Genomic DNA, 14,660 nt, shown 5'->3' on the forward strand with positions numbered 1-14,660 from the left:
ATGGTCACATTCCTGACATCGGGTACTCCCTTGCCCTCACCAGTGGCTGAGGTCAGGTCAAGGACAAAGCAGCCGGTGGCCCCTTTGGATGTGTTCATAGACCTTTGCCTGAAGAAAAGGACCCTGGATCACTTCACCACCTATCTCCTCAGCTGGGTGGAACGGAGGAAAATTTCCATACACCTGTGCTGTAAGAAGCTGAAGATCTCTGCAATGCCCATGGAAAATATTATGAAGGTCCTGGCTCAGGTGCAGCTGGACTGTATCCAGGAGGTGCAAGTGAACTGCACCTGGCAGCTGTCCACTCTGGCCGCGTTTGCTCCTCTCCTGGGCCAGATGATCAATGTGCAGAGACTCTATCTCTCCCACATCCATAGGTCCGCCCTTGAGGAGAAGGAGCAGCAGCATGTTGTCCAATTTACCTCTCAGTTCCTCAGGCTGCACCACCTCCGGGATCTCTATATGGACTCCCCCGTCTTCCTCAAAGGTCACCTGGACCAGATGCTCAGGTGAGGGTGGCACCACTGGCCGAGTAACAGTGAGCAGAACACTAATATGTCAAATGCACCATCTCCATTGCTGGTCTCTTCTGAGCTGTGCTCTCCCGCAACCACCGAAATCAAGGCAGGCAGACAATCTTGGATAGAGGTTCTGGAGCAGGGCATCATACGAGGAAGGTACAGGTGGTGGGGGGCTGAATCTAGTGAGGGTGTGAGTATGAGATTTTTTTCTTCAGGAAGTGATGTCGTTCAGAGTACTTAGGAAAACAGGGGGCATTGAAGGTGGAAAAGCATCAGACAGGAGTTTTTCTAAAAGGAGGTGCTGTGCTCACCGTTTTTGTTTACATAACAAGCCTCTGTCGAATTACCCCATCTGTACATGGTTGTTAATGTGCTCCTGGTAAGGTAGTGAATAGGTACGAAATGGATGATGCTGGGATGATGGTCATGGAGCAGGAGGCAACAGGCTATTCAAAAGTGACTAAGTAGGAGTTCTTGTCGGCCGGGCTCAGCGGAAACAAGTCCAACTAGTATGTGTGAGGATGCCGGTCCAATCCCTGGCCTTCCTCAGTGTGTTAAGGACCCGGTGTTGCCGTGAGCTATGGTGTAGGTCACAGGCACAGAGCAGATCTGGCGTTGTCGCAGTTCTAGTGTAGGCCAGTAGCTGTAGCTCCGATTGGACCCCTAGCCTGGGAACTTCCATTATGCCGCAGGTGGGGCCCTAAAAAGCAAAAAATCAAAAGTAGTAAGTTTTTTTTTACTGTAACGAACGCAATTAGGTTTTACTCTGCTTAGCTACTGAGTAGCGTTTTCCAAGATACTGTAAGCTTGACCCAACCACAACAGGGACGGTGAAAGGACTCGGCTAAAATGAGACTAGGAATTCTGGGTGTTGATCTTCATAAGACAGTTCGAAAGACTCGTCTCTTCAAGTTTAGCTCTCTTACCAAACTGGTTTCTCAGACCCATTGCTTGTTTCTCCCAGGAGCCTGAGGAACCCTTGGACAACCTCATAATAACTAACTGCCAGCTAACAGAATCAGACTTGACCATCTGTCCCAGTGGCCACACATCAGCCGGCTCAAAGCCTGGATCTGAGTGGCATCACGCGACCCAATTTACTCCTGATCTCCAAGTTCTGCTGGAGGAAGTTGCATCCAACCTCGAGGAACTGAATTTAGAGCAGTGTGGGATCATGGACTCCCAGCTGGAGGCCATCCTGCCTGCCCTGAGCCGCTGCTCCCAGCTCAGGACCATCAGCCTGTGTGGGAACCTCCTCTCCATGGCCATCATGGAGAAGCTGCTGGGTCACACCGCCAGGCCTGTCCAGTTTAAAGGAAGAGTTTTATCCTGCCTCGGGAGAGTTTTCAGCTCCGGTGGAGCCCTCCACCTGGGGAGACTTGCCCAGCTGAAGGCGCAGCTGATTGAGATGATGAGGGGCTTTGGCGGTCCCAGGACCATCTGGCTCAGCTCCAGCCCGTGTCCTCGCTGGGGCAATAAGACGTTCTATCATGAGGAGCCCTTTCTCTACCACTGTTATACACCTGCCTAATCGGTGCCTCCGTCCAAAGCTGTCTTCTGGACACTTGAAAACTGAAATCTACGACATGGGTGCATCGCGAAGGGAACACAGACTCATGGTTTCAGCGACCTGCTCAATGTGAATGGGGAAAGGAGAGGAGGTCTAGCAGGGGTGCAGGATTCTGGGAGTTGATGGACTTTCAGGCACATGGGTTTATAGGGTCAGCAATGGGAATCTAAATTTCTGGAGAGAAATTTGGGATTGACACACGCATGTGGGATTATCTCTGGGTGGAGGTTTGTAAAGAAATGGTCACAAATAAAGAGTCTTTGTGCACATGGACTGGTGTTCTCCTTGATATATTACCCTGTTTTGTCTGCTCACACCTTAGGCACCTCTAGTTACTGATGAATGACAAGATGCACTGAATTGTCTATGATCTGAAACTCTACTCTTCCCATCAGTTCTCTGTTCTGTCTTGGGCATCTTTTACCGTTTCTTATTTCTGTGGCTGTTCAGTGAGTGATTGTACACAGTCAGGGAACATCCTTGGTGGCCAAGAGACATTTGAAAGAAAAGCTTTAAACAAAAGCAGGGCCCTCGCTGCTGACTCAGGCCATGACGCTGAACATGAGCATTGCTTGTGGTTCTCCACCTGGGTCCATTAGTCTCAGTTCCTGGCCTTTGAGTGTTTTGGCAAGGGTGTCACTACACAAGGAGAACCCCCAGGTCTAGAAGGGGCCACCACACTACAGAAGAGCCAGAGCCTCTTGTCCTCACCAACCCATGGAAGTGGGTAGTGTTTCTTGAATTGTGATGAGCAAAAGACATCCAAATTCCTTTGAAGCAGACTATAAAACAGTACAAGCATGTCACAGGGTTTTAGCATTTCTTTCTTTCATTTCTTCTTTCTTTGTTTCTTTCTTTCTTTCCTTTCTTTCTTTCTTTCTTTTTTCTTTTTCTTTCTTTCTTCTTCTTTCTTTCTTTCTTTCTTTCTTTCTTCTTTCTCTCTCTCTCTCTCTCTCTCTCTCTTCTCTCTCTCTCTCTCTCCTCTTTCTTTCATCTTTTAGGGCCACACTCAAGGCATATGAAGATCCGGCCAGGGGTTGAATTGAAGTTGTAGCTGCCAGCCACAACCACAGCCACAGCATTGCCAGGTTGGAGATGTATGTGCAACCTATAACAGAGCTCAGAGCAGTGATGGATCCCTAAGCCACTAAGCCAGGCCTGAATCGAACCCACTTCCTCATGGATACTAGTTGGGTTCATTGCCCCTGAGGCACAACAGGAACTCCCTAGCATTTCCTGACCATGTCAGGAGTTAGAGCCTTTGTGGTGGTAGGTCATGTCATGGAGAGATTGACATCACTCCATATCATTGGCTATCTCTCCCTATCGGGGAAAACTAGTCTAGGCGTATTTTATCATGAACATAGCAGCATGTATATGCATTAGGAATTTTGAGGGGAGTGGCCTTGCACAGTTCCAGAGGATGATGAATTCCAAAGTCCGCCACTTACAAGCAAGAGAACCAGCAAGTTGATGTATAGCTTGACTGAGACTGAGGGTGGAAAACCAGGGGAGCTGATGATGCAACTCCAAATCCAAGGCCAAAGCTGAGAACAATGAACACTGGTGGAAGTGCACCATCTCAAGTCTCAAGAGCCAGAAGTCACTGTTCATGGGCAAGAAGAGAAAGAGGGAGAGTGCATGCATCTTCTTCCACTCAGGCCCCAAGTATTGGGTGACGCCACCACACTGCAAGGGCAGCTTCCCACTCAGTGGATGGACTCAAATGCTAACTATCTCTTCCAGAAACACATCAGAGACACCACAGTCAATGTCAAGGAAGTTCATCATCGCAGCGACCATAGACAAGGGACTCGAAGGAAGGCTCCTTGCTGAGGACCCAGAGGCTGGTGCTGCTCAGGCATGGAGTGGATAGTGGGTGTGGGCACCCCAGGCAAGAGGCAGAGCTTCCCCATGCAGTGTGGGTAAGGACCAACACAGCATATGGGGTTCCTATGGGGTCAACGAGACAATGCAGGGTGAGGGCTTGGCACTGGACCTGGCGTGCAGTTGGAGCTCAACACGTGGGCCTTTTCTTTCTTTTCCCCTTGTAGCAGACGTCTCCAGGATTCTTCATTCCTCAGGCTTCTCCTCTTCTGCAACAGGAAGGAAAGAAGGAAGGACCCGATATTTACCTGAGGTCCCCAATGAATTGTAATATACCGAAGCTGCTTTCACGGTCAGCTCAGGAAGGGCAACTGGAAGTTTATGAATGATTCCGTTCATCTCTAGTGATAGACCTTCTGAGCTTCAGGACTTCTAGGCCAACAACTGGTAGATCAGACCCAAGCATATAAAAGAATTCTGTAAAATTCACTGACTAAAAAAAAAGACGTTTTGTATGCAGGTCTGCAGTGTTCGGCATTCTTAAAAATCTGCACCTCTACTATAGGTATATACAATAGCCAAGATATGGAAACAACCTAAATGTCCATCGACAGAGGAGTGGATCAAGAAGATTCAGTACACATACACAAGGGAATATTACTCAGCCATTAAAAGGAAAGAAATAACGGCACTTGCAGCAACATGGATGGACCTAGAAATTATCATGCTAAGTAAAGTCAGTCAGACAATGAGACACCAACATCAAATGCTGTTACTTACATGTGAATCTAAAAAAAGGACACAATGAACTTCTTGCAAAACAGATACTGACTCACAGACTTTGAAAAACTTATGGTTACCAAAGGAGACAGGGTGGTGGGATAAACTGAGGGTTTGGGATGTAAATGCTATAAAAATTGGTTGTGATGATTTCTGTATACCTATAAATGTAATAAAATTCATTCAGTATTAAAAATCTGCGGCTGTAATGCATACATGCTAATCGATGATGTATAATTGTCCTTGTTATATAAATATAGAGGGTATTATTCTTTTTTAATTACAAAGTACATAGTTTCTGAATGTACAGGGTATATATCAATATGCATAATAAACTGTGCTGGAAAAATATATAAAATAAAATATGTATGTGTAACTGAACTTTTTGCTGAACAGCAGGAATTAACACAACATTGTAAATCAACTATATTTCAGTAAAAATTTAAAAATAAAATAAACTTACAAAGAAAATTTAGTACTTTTACAGAATACATGTGGATATTTCCCAAAAAACTGTTGAACTCTGTTTGGAGCCTCAATAGAATAGAGTCTTTAAAACAAATATTAGGAGTTCCCACGTGGCATAGCGAAACAAATCCGAGGCATTTGGAGGTTCCCAGGCTAGGGGCCAAATTGGAGCTACAGCTGCCGGCCTACACCACAGCACAGCAACGCCAGATCCAAGCCGAGTCTGTGAACCACACCACAGCTCACGGCAACATCAGATCCTTAACCCGCTGAGTGGGGCCAGGGATCGAACCTGCAACCTCATGTTCCTAGTCGGATTAGTCTCGCTACACCACGACGGAACTCCACATACAAAATTTTAAGATAAGGACTAGAATTAGACTGATAGCATTATACCAGATATATCAGATTTTGGAATCCATACAAATTTTGGAATACCTATATTAATGAATTCACCCACACAGTGTAACCCAAGAAGATTTAACCTCCGCTTACTTGACAGTTTCCTTGTAAGTTAACATCACTAAATAAACTTAATATCTCTCTTTGGGAGTTTCAGCGGCTGCTGGAAGAACCTCAAAGGTAGCCGAGGGTCAAAAGAATTTTGTTTAGAGTTTGAAGTGGGGAAGGTTTTCAAAGACATCAAAAGGTTTAAAACACGTGGTCAAATACAATCATAGGTCGCTGTGAAACAATATTTACAAATTCAAAGAAAGTGACAACAAAAGATTTTTTGCAAAGACAGATCATTAACGGCAAAGAAATTCACAATTGTTTTGTCAAAGTAGTTCAACAGTCCAAGAAAACTTCTTCTCTTAACACAGAGAGAAAATAAAATACAGACCAGCACCTGCCACCCTCAACAACAATCTTCATTTACCTGATAAAAGAAATACCGTTACAGCCGGACTTTGCACAAAACTCCTCTCTCAGGGCTCCCTTTTTACAAACCTTCTACCACTTTTCTTTCCTCTCCACATACAATGAACTTTAGCACCAAATCACCTTTTTGCCCCTTAACAAAATGCATGTCTGTTCTCCAAACCCGTTTTTGCTGAAAACATACCTGCTTTCCTTCACTCATAAGTTCGGGGAACATCATTTACTTTCCAGGACCCTTGTCACGTCTCTTGACGAGGGTTTTTGGTGGTGTTCTGGGGGGCACCTGTGTTCCAAGGTAAACATGCTAGAGAAAAGGCAGCACAGCTGGCCAGTTCACGTACCACTGTGCTGGCTGTTAGGCTTGGGTACGAAATAAGTGATGAACTTATTCTAGTAGGTCTCAAGGTTGAGAGGTTTCCAGAGTGAGAGCCGAACCTCCACCCCGGATCCCAGGTTTGATTCAACCTGCAAAAAAAAAACAGTGCAGGTTTATCTGCACCTGAATTTTTCTCCCTTCTGTCTAGTTGAAGTCACTATATGTTTCTGACCTCGGGGTTCACATTAAACATTATCCTGGCAAAGAAGACATGTAGATGGTCAACAAGTGCATGAAAAGATGCTCAACATCACTCATCAGGCAGATGCAATTCGAAACCTCAGTGAGACATCACCTCACGCTTTAGAAGGATTATGAAACAAAAGGCAAGAGATGACAAACCCTAGGGAAGATGGGGAGAAGAGAATTTTATTTCTGTGCCTAATGGCAGCACCTTGATCAGATTCTGTATTGAATTTAGCTAAGTTTGGGGAAATGGATTATCAAGATATAATTGGAAAGGGGCCAGGGGAATTAAGGTTGGTTCCCAAGGCCCCTGGAAAATGGCTGGGGCTAATGGCCTTTGGGGAAGCATCCTCTGTGGGAAGAGGCTAGAACAAAATATCTCCTGATAGCAGCTGCAGTACAAGGGCAAGATTATGTGTGACTGATCAGGGTTATTTCAACTCTCTCTCCAAGTTCTTTTTTTTTTTTTAGGGCTGCACCCGAGGCATATGGCAATTCCCAGGTTAGGGGTCCAATCAGAGCTACAGTGGCTGGCCTATACCACAGCCACAGCAATGCCAGATCAGAGCCGCATCTGTGACCTACACCATAGCTCACGGCAATGCCTGACCCCTGACCCACTGAGCAAGGCCAGGGATCAAACCTGAGTCATCATGAGTACTAAACAGGTTCGTTACTGCTGAGCCACAATGAGAACTCCAGTTATTCCATTTTAGGAATTTTTTTTTTTTTTTTTTTTTTTGGTTCTTTATGCTATTTCTTTGGGCCGCTCCCGCGGCATATGGAGGTTCCCAGGCTAGGGGTCTAATCGGAGCTGTAGCCACTGGCCTACGCCAGAGCCACAGCAACGCAGGATCTGAGCCGCATCTGCAACCTACACCACAGCTCACGGCAACGCCGGATCGTTAACCCACTGAGCAAGGGCAGGGACTGAACCCGCAACCTTATGGTTCCTAGTCGGATTCGTTAACCACTGCGCCACAGGAACTCCATTTTAGGAATTTCTTAATTGCATCTAGAAAAAAAAGTCTTTTAATCTCCATCTTACCAAATTGGGGGAAAAAAACATATTTTGTGGTTTTATGGAAAGTTTGGGTCCTTCGCAAGGTCCTTTTAAGAATGGCCAGCTCTGCACTGCCCAGCCCCCATCCTTACTCTTCATGGGGATTTCAACCCTGACCTCCTTCAGAGGAGCCGTGACTCAAGCCTGGAGGACCCCCCACCCCCCGGGTTGCATTTCCCTTGCTGCCTGAATGGGCTCAGGATCTGCTGTGTCGCCAACAGGACACTGAAGTGGCAACTTGATACAAGGACTCCTCTGTATCCATGTTGGGGGAGAAAGAAAACAGCGTCTTCAGGAAGCTGTTTTAGTTCTGGGAGATTCTGATCATTTTGATCTGATCAAAGATCCCCCAACATAATGCTTTGGTTTTCTTTTCCTTCCTTCTTTCTTTTCCATCTCTTGTCAGGAAGAAAAAAAAGCCGTCCCGTCTCACCCCCAGGGCAGAACTGTTCATATTAGGAAAACTCCATAATGTTCAGGAGTGAATCCAGGAATGACTCCTTGCCCCGCCCCCTTCATTCCTTCTCTTTCTTGAATGATTGTCTGATTCAATCAACTCATATGAAGAAAGACAAATATCCAATTTGAATTAACCTGGTGGACGGTCTAGACTCTAATTAGGTATAGTTTTCTGATTGGAAGATAGCAGTCGGAAAGGCAGATGATATGATTAGAAAGGTGTACAAAAGCCTCAGGGACCAAAGAAGAGATGCAGAAGTTTCTCGCTCTGGAGTCGCTGCCTGGTTCTCCACCGGACCTGAGGTCTGAACACCCTGCCAACCACGCCAGAGTGGGTAAGTTAGTCTCAGTTAAGGACCCCTTGATCTTACCAGTGGTCCGCTGGTCTCGAAAGAGCATGCAGCTAGGGATGGCAGGGAGATTTTTCATTTTCCTTCCTTTTCAGATGAATGGATTTAAGGTGTTTGTTTTGCCCTAGTCCCAAGCATTTGGATCTGCACTTTTGGAGGGGTCTTCACGTTCATTTTTGCCATTTTTAAATATCTTAACCAACTAGATATACTTCTTAATGAAAAACATCTGTTTGGAATTTTCATTTATTTTTTTTAAGGGCCGCACCCATGGCATATGGAAGTTCCCAGGCTAGGGGTCGAATCAGAGCTGCGGCTGCCCGCCTACACCACAGCCACAGCAACACAGGATGCTTAACCCACTGACCGAGGCCAGGGATTGAACCAGCATCTTCATGGATACTAGTCAGATTCGTTTCAACTGAGCCACAACAGGAACTCCTAGTAATGCTTTTTTATTTTATTTGTTTGTTTGTTTATTTATTTATTTATTTATTTTTGTCTTTCTAGGGCCGCACCCAAGGCACATGGAGTTTCCCAGGCGAGGGACTGAAGTGAAGCTGCAGCTGCCAGCCTACACCACAGCCACAGCAATGCCAGATCTAAGCCATGTCTGTGAACTAGAGCTAAGCTCACGGCAACACTGGATCCTTAACCCACTGAGCAAGGCCAGGGATCAAATCCCTAGTCCTCATAGAGACTAGTCAGGTTGTTACCACTGATCCATAACAGGAACCCTTTTTTTTTTTTTGCTTTTTAGAGCCATGCCCTCAGCATAGGAGGTTCCCAGGCTAGGGGTCCCATTGGAGCAACGGCCGCCGGCCTACAGGACAGCCACAGCAACACAGGATCTGAGCCGGGTCTTCCACCTACGCCACGGCTCATGGCAACGCCGGATCCTTGACCCGCTGAGTGAGGCCAGGGATCGAACCCGCAACCTCATGGTTCCCAGTCGGACACGTTTCTGCTGCTCCACTGACAGGAACTCCATGACAGGAACTCTTAATAAAAAAATTTGAAAACAACATCAACCGCCAAAAAAAAACCTGCAAGGAGTGTGGAAATCTTTATCATCAGTTTATAGACAAGTGATTCTTTTCATTGAAATCCAAATTTGTGTGAAATCAACATTTGCTGTTTATCTATGACATAAGTAAGTTGATATGGAAGAAACAGCACTTGTGGTCAATATATTTGTACATAAATGTACATGAAAGACAGGTTCGTTTGTTTTCAATCCTTTTTTTGGTGTCACCCAAGTGGTACAAGATGACATTCCAATGACACAGACAGAACAAGTGTATCTACTGAACTTCCTCCTCCTCCCAGACGGTCCTCAGAGGGCTCAGTTTGGTGAATTTTCCAGACATCTCTCTGACTCTCTACACATTCATACAGGCACACAGAAATAAATACATGGTTGATCTTCCCTTACTGAAAATGTTTCGGGAGTTTCCATCATGGCTTAGAAGCAACGAACCTGACTAGAATCCATAAGGACATGGTTCGATCCCCGGCTTTGCTCAGTGGGTTAAGGATCCAGCATTGCTGTGAGCTGTGGTGTAGGTTGCAGATGCGCCTCAGACATTGCTGTGGCTGTGTCATAGGCCAGCTACAGCTCAGATGCGACCCTTAGCCTGGGACCTTACTCATGCCTCGGGTGCGGCCCTAAAAACCAAAAAAAAAATAAGATAAAAGTGTCTTAGTGTGTTTTTGATCATCTTGCTTCTTCTTCTTTTTTTTTTTTTTTTTCACTTAAGGGCAGGTCTTAAAGTCCTTTTCATTCTTTTATACGTAACTGTCCGGTTTTCCCAGCACCATTTATTAAAGAGTCTGTCTTTTCTCCATCGTATATTCTTGCCTCCTTTGTCACAGATTAATTGACCATAGGTGCATGGGTTTATTTTTGGGTTTTCTATGCTGGTCCACAGTTGATATATTTCTGGTTTTGTGCCCGTATCATGACTGGAGCTTTGCAGTATAGTCTGAAGTCAGGGAGCCTGATTCCTCCAGCTCCATTTTTCTTTCTCAGGATTGCTTTTGCTATTTGGGGACTTTTCTGTGTTTCCCTAAGATTGTAAAACGTTTTCTTTTAGTTCTGTGAAAAAATGCCATTGATATTTTGACAGGGATTGTGCTGCATGTGTAGATTGCCTTGGGTAGTATAGTTATTTTGAGAAAGGTGATTCTTCCAGGCCAAGAGCGTGGTATATCTTTCCATCTGCTTTTGTCATCTTTGATTTTCTTCATCAGTGTCTTGCAGTTTTCAGAATAGAGGTCTTTTGCCTCTTTAGGTAGGTTTATTCCTGGGTATTTTATTCCCTTCGATAGGATAGTAAATGAGATTATTTCCTAATAGCTCTTCCTAATCTTTCATTATTAGTGTATAAGAATGCAACGGATTTCTTTCCTTTTTTTCATCTTTCTTTCTTTCTTTTTTTTTTTTCTTCGTAGGGCTGCACTCGCAGCATGTGGAAGTTCCCAGACTAGGGTTAAATCAGAGCTGCAGCTGCCAGCCTAAGCCACAGCCACAGCAACACGGGATCCGAACCTTGTCTGCCACCTACACCACAGCTTGGGGACAATGCTGGATCACTAATCCACTGATCAAGGCCAGGGCTGGAACCTGCATTCTCATGGATACTAGTCAGGTTCCTTTCCATGGAACCACAACGGGAATTCCAGGTACGCAACAGAATTCTGTGTACTAATTTTGTGTTCTGCCACTTTACCAAATTCATTGATAAGTTTTAGTCATTTTCTGGTAGGAGCAGAGAGGTCTCCTGCAAGCAGCAGCAGGGAGCTGCTGGAAAGGGGCGGGAAGGGGTTGACGCCTGCTCTGATCGCAGTCCCAGCCCCTTGGGGGCAGTGGAAGCAATGGGCCTCGTGCGTTCCCAAGCAGGAAGGAGCAGTGACTGTCACCTGCTCCTGAGAAGACCTCAGTGGAGGCAGAGGTCTCTTCCCGCCTCTGAAGTGCATGACGACCGCAGTGGCCAGCACCCACTGAGAGAACTCATGCAAGCACTGCTCTGAGTCCTGAGAGCCGGCTCAGGGCAAAGGAGCATCTGCAATGGTCCACCCTCCCCTCTCAAGCCTTGCCCCCCAGCAATGGCACCGTGCCTCTCCGGCAGGCCCAGCCTTCCTCCTGGTCTTCTGGATTATGGTGCACCCCCACCCTAGCTCCCTCACGTTGTCTCCTCACAGCTACCCCCAGTCCTCTCCTCTGATCCAACCTCCAAAGCCCAAGCCTCAGCGTCCAGTCCCGCCCACCTTGCTGCTCCAGTGTCTCTGGCTGGGGTGTGCAGGGCAGTGGTACCAACTGACTTAGCAGGACTCTCTCCAGTTTACCCTCTGCAAATGGGCAGCTGCAGCGCCCCCCCCAAGGCTTCGAAGGTCCCCTCTGTCCCCCCTGGTCTCTGCCAGTGAGGGCCTTCCTGGTGTATGGTGACCTTTCCCCTTTCACAGCTCCCTCCCAGGGGTGCCGTCCTGTCCTGATTCCTTCCTCTCTCCTCTCTCTCTCTCTCTCTGTCTCTCTCTCTCTCTCTGTTTGTTTTTTTCTTTTGTCCTACTCAGCTGTCTTGCCCTTTTGGAAATCAGAGATCTTCCGACAGCGTTCAGTAGATGGTCCATGAGAACCGCTCCACATGCAGAGGTATCTCTGGTGTGTTCACTAGAGAAATTACGCTCCATGTCCTACGCCTCTGCCATCTGGCCCCGCCCTCCCTACACTGGTGCAATTTATTTGGAATAATAGATACTGCTGTTTAAACAAGGAAGTAGATATCTGGACCAGATCCTCTCTCAGGTCTTCCAGCAAGAAAGAAGCCAGTGACTCCAGAATTTTATTACAAAGGTTACAGTGAGCAGCTCTGTGCCAGGTGCTGGGATAGCATGGCGCAGTCAAGAGCGCTGACGGACGTGCCACAGGATTCTGGCTCCACCAGTTATAACTCTTCTTGAAGACATTTCTGTTCCTCTCTGTATCTATCTCTTCCTCTGTTTTGAATGGGTACCTTGATGATCTCTAACCCGGATACAAACTCTGAGCCCAGAACTTGCTGCAGAAGAAATCCTCCAAAAATGGCCTTGGCTGTTGTTAGACACTCGAAGACAACAGGCCTACGCAGCCAAGGACACAGGGGACAACCCAGATGTGAAGCAGAGTCCAATAACCTGTCGGCCGCTTCCTCTGCCAAAATGTGATGCTTTGACTGTGGAAGCTGGGGTCCAAATCCCATCTTGGGGTCTTCCTACGCTTTGACCCCTGAAGGAAGGGGTGAAAGGTTTCCTTCTGTCTCAGACTCAGGTGAAATTGTCTGGGCATCTTCTTATTCGATGCATGAACCTCACAGAACCCAGGGTCAGGCAGCGAGAGAGCAAAGAATTGCAGGCAGGGACCAAGGAGACCTTGAGGTCATGGGACCCTGCCTCAGGGAAGCTACTTCTCCGATCATGCCCAGTGATGCCCTTTAAAGATGTGAGTTTGGTGTTGCTACATTTTTCTTTTAATATTTTTCCTCAGGGATATTGGAGAGTAAACTGTAATATAAAACTTGATTTTAACCTCTGGCCACAAATGATATTTGTCAAAACTTTGTTCTAAAACATGTCTCTGGGGGCACATTTGGCTTTTGGGCTGCCACCCTGTAGGCTCTGATATGGGAAAAGAATCCTGCATGGCATTCTTTCCTGACCCACAATGACTCTGACGATACCAGAAGAAAAACTTTGCTTTTCCGGACTGACCTTGGTCAGTATGTCTGGCTTTAAAATTACCAGGCCTCTTGTATCCAATTCTGCACCTCCAGGTAAAAAATATAAAGTGCATGGGAGGCATTTGCAAATAGGTCTTGAATAAGAATACATGTGATTTTGGAGTTCCCGTCATGGCACAGTGGTTAACAAATCCGACTAGGAACCATGAGGTTGCGGATTCGATCCTTGGCCTTGCTCAGTGGGTTAACGATCCAGCGTTGCCGTGAGCTGTGGTGTAGGTTGCAGACGCGGCTCGGATCCCACCTTGCTCTGGCTCTGGCATAGGCCAGTGGCTGCAGCTCCACTTTGACCCCTAGCCTGGGAACCTCCATATGCCACAGGAGCGGCCCAAGAAATAGCAAAAAGACCAAAAAAAAAAAAAAAAAAAAAAAAAAAAGAATACATGTGATTTTATATAAACAGAATTATATTGCCAGCATTAGTTTTGTACTCCCCCCCCCAAAACACCCATGTAATCTCCTGAAATTTAACATGGCCCAACTGACTCCATACTTTCTATTTCCATACCTGCTCCTTTCCCATCCTCCCAGTCTTAGGAAGTAAAGACCAGGCTCTAGAAAGTCCATCAATCGCTGTCTTAACCTCATACCTCACCTTCACTCTGAGAGCAAAGTGCTGCTTCTTCTGTCTCCTAGTGTCCCCAAAGCTGGCCCCAGGACCACGCAAATGCAAGCCAGTATCTGCCTCGAGGAGCAACCAAGGGTCTCTTGCTGGAGTTCCTGATTCTTTGTTAATTCCCCCAGAACACAGTCCAACAGTAGCCAGGGGGACAGGAAAACACCCATCAAGTTATGTCTCCACCTTCCTAACAAACTTCCAGGGGTCCCCAGTCAAGCCCCTGCCTGAGCAGTCCCTCCCTACCCTCCCAGCCTCCTCTCCCTGGCTTCCCTCAGGTTCAATACCAAGCCATCCCTCGGATTTGCTTTCTGGGACCCAGCACTGCAGCTAATTCTAGGCTCACAGTGCCCTCTGGTGGCTGGAGATATAAGATTATCAGGGCAGATGAAAAAAAGGTGAGGCTTGGAGGAAGCCAGGTGAGAGAGGAAAGGAGAGTGGATTTGAGGAAAGAGCTTCAAGAGAAAAAGTTTAGGAGAAGACTGAGAGTGTTAGACTGAGGAAAGTCTGAGTCCCTTACGGGACGGTGCCTACTCACTGGATTATGGAAATGGAGCTGGAACAGGAATGCCGTAGGTCAGGATGGACCTAAAGCACTTCTCTGGGGCCTCCCATCAGACCAGCATCCACATTGGTGCAGAGAGGATGCTGGGTTGAGTCTGGGTCAGTTATCAAGGAACCTTCTGGGTCCTGGACTCTGGGTCACCTCCTTCCTGCTGCTGCCCATCTCTTCCATGGGCCAAGGCTTGATATGAGGGGCTGCTGGAGAGGAAAGTGGCATCAGAAT

General features: G+C 46.7%; 1 pseudogene; it reads left to right on the forward strand.

The window, feature by feature from the left end:
- LOC110261389 lies at positions 1 to 2,052 on the forward strand (annotated as a pseudogene).

This window comes from Sus scrofa, chromosome 6 (assembly GCF_000003025.6).
Source record: "Sus scrofa isolate TJ Tabasco breed Duroc chromosome 6, Sscrofa11.1, whole genome shotgun sequence".
Classification (NCBI taxonomy): Eukaryota; Metazoa; Chordata; class Mammalia; order Artiodactyla; family Suidae; genus Sus; species Sus scrofa.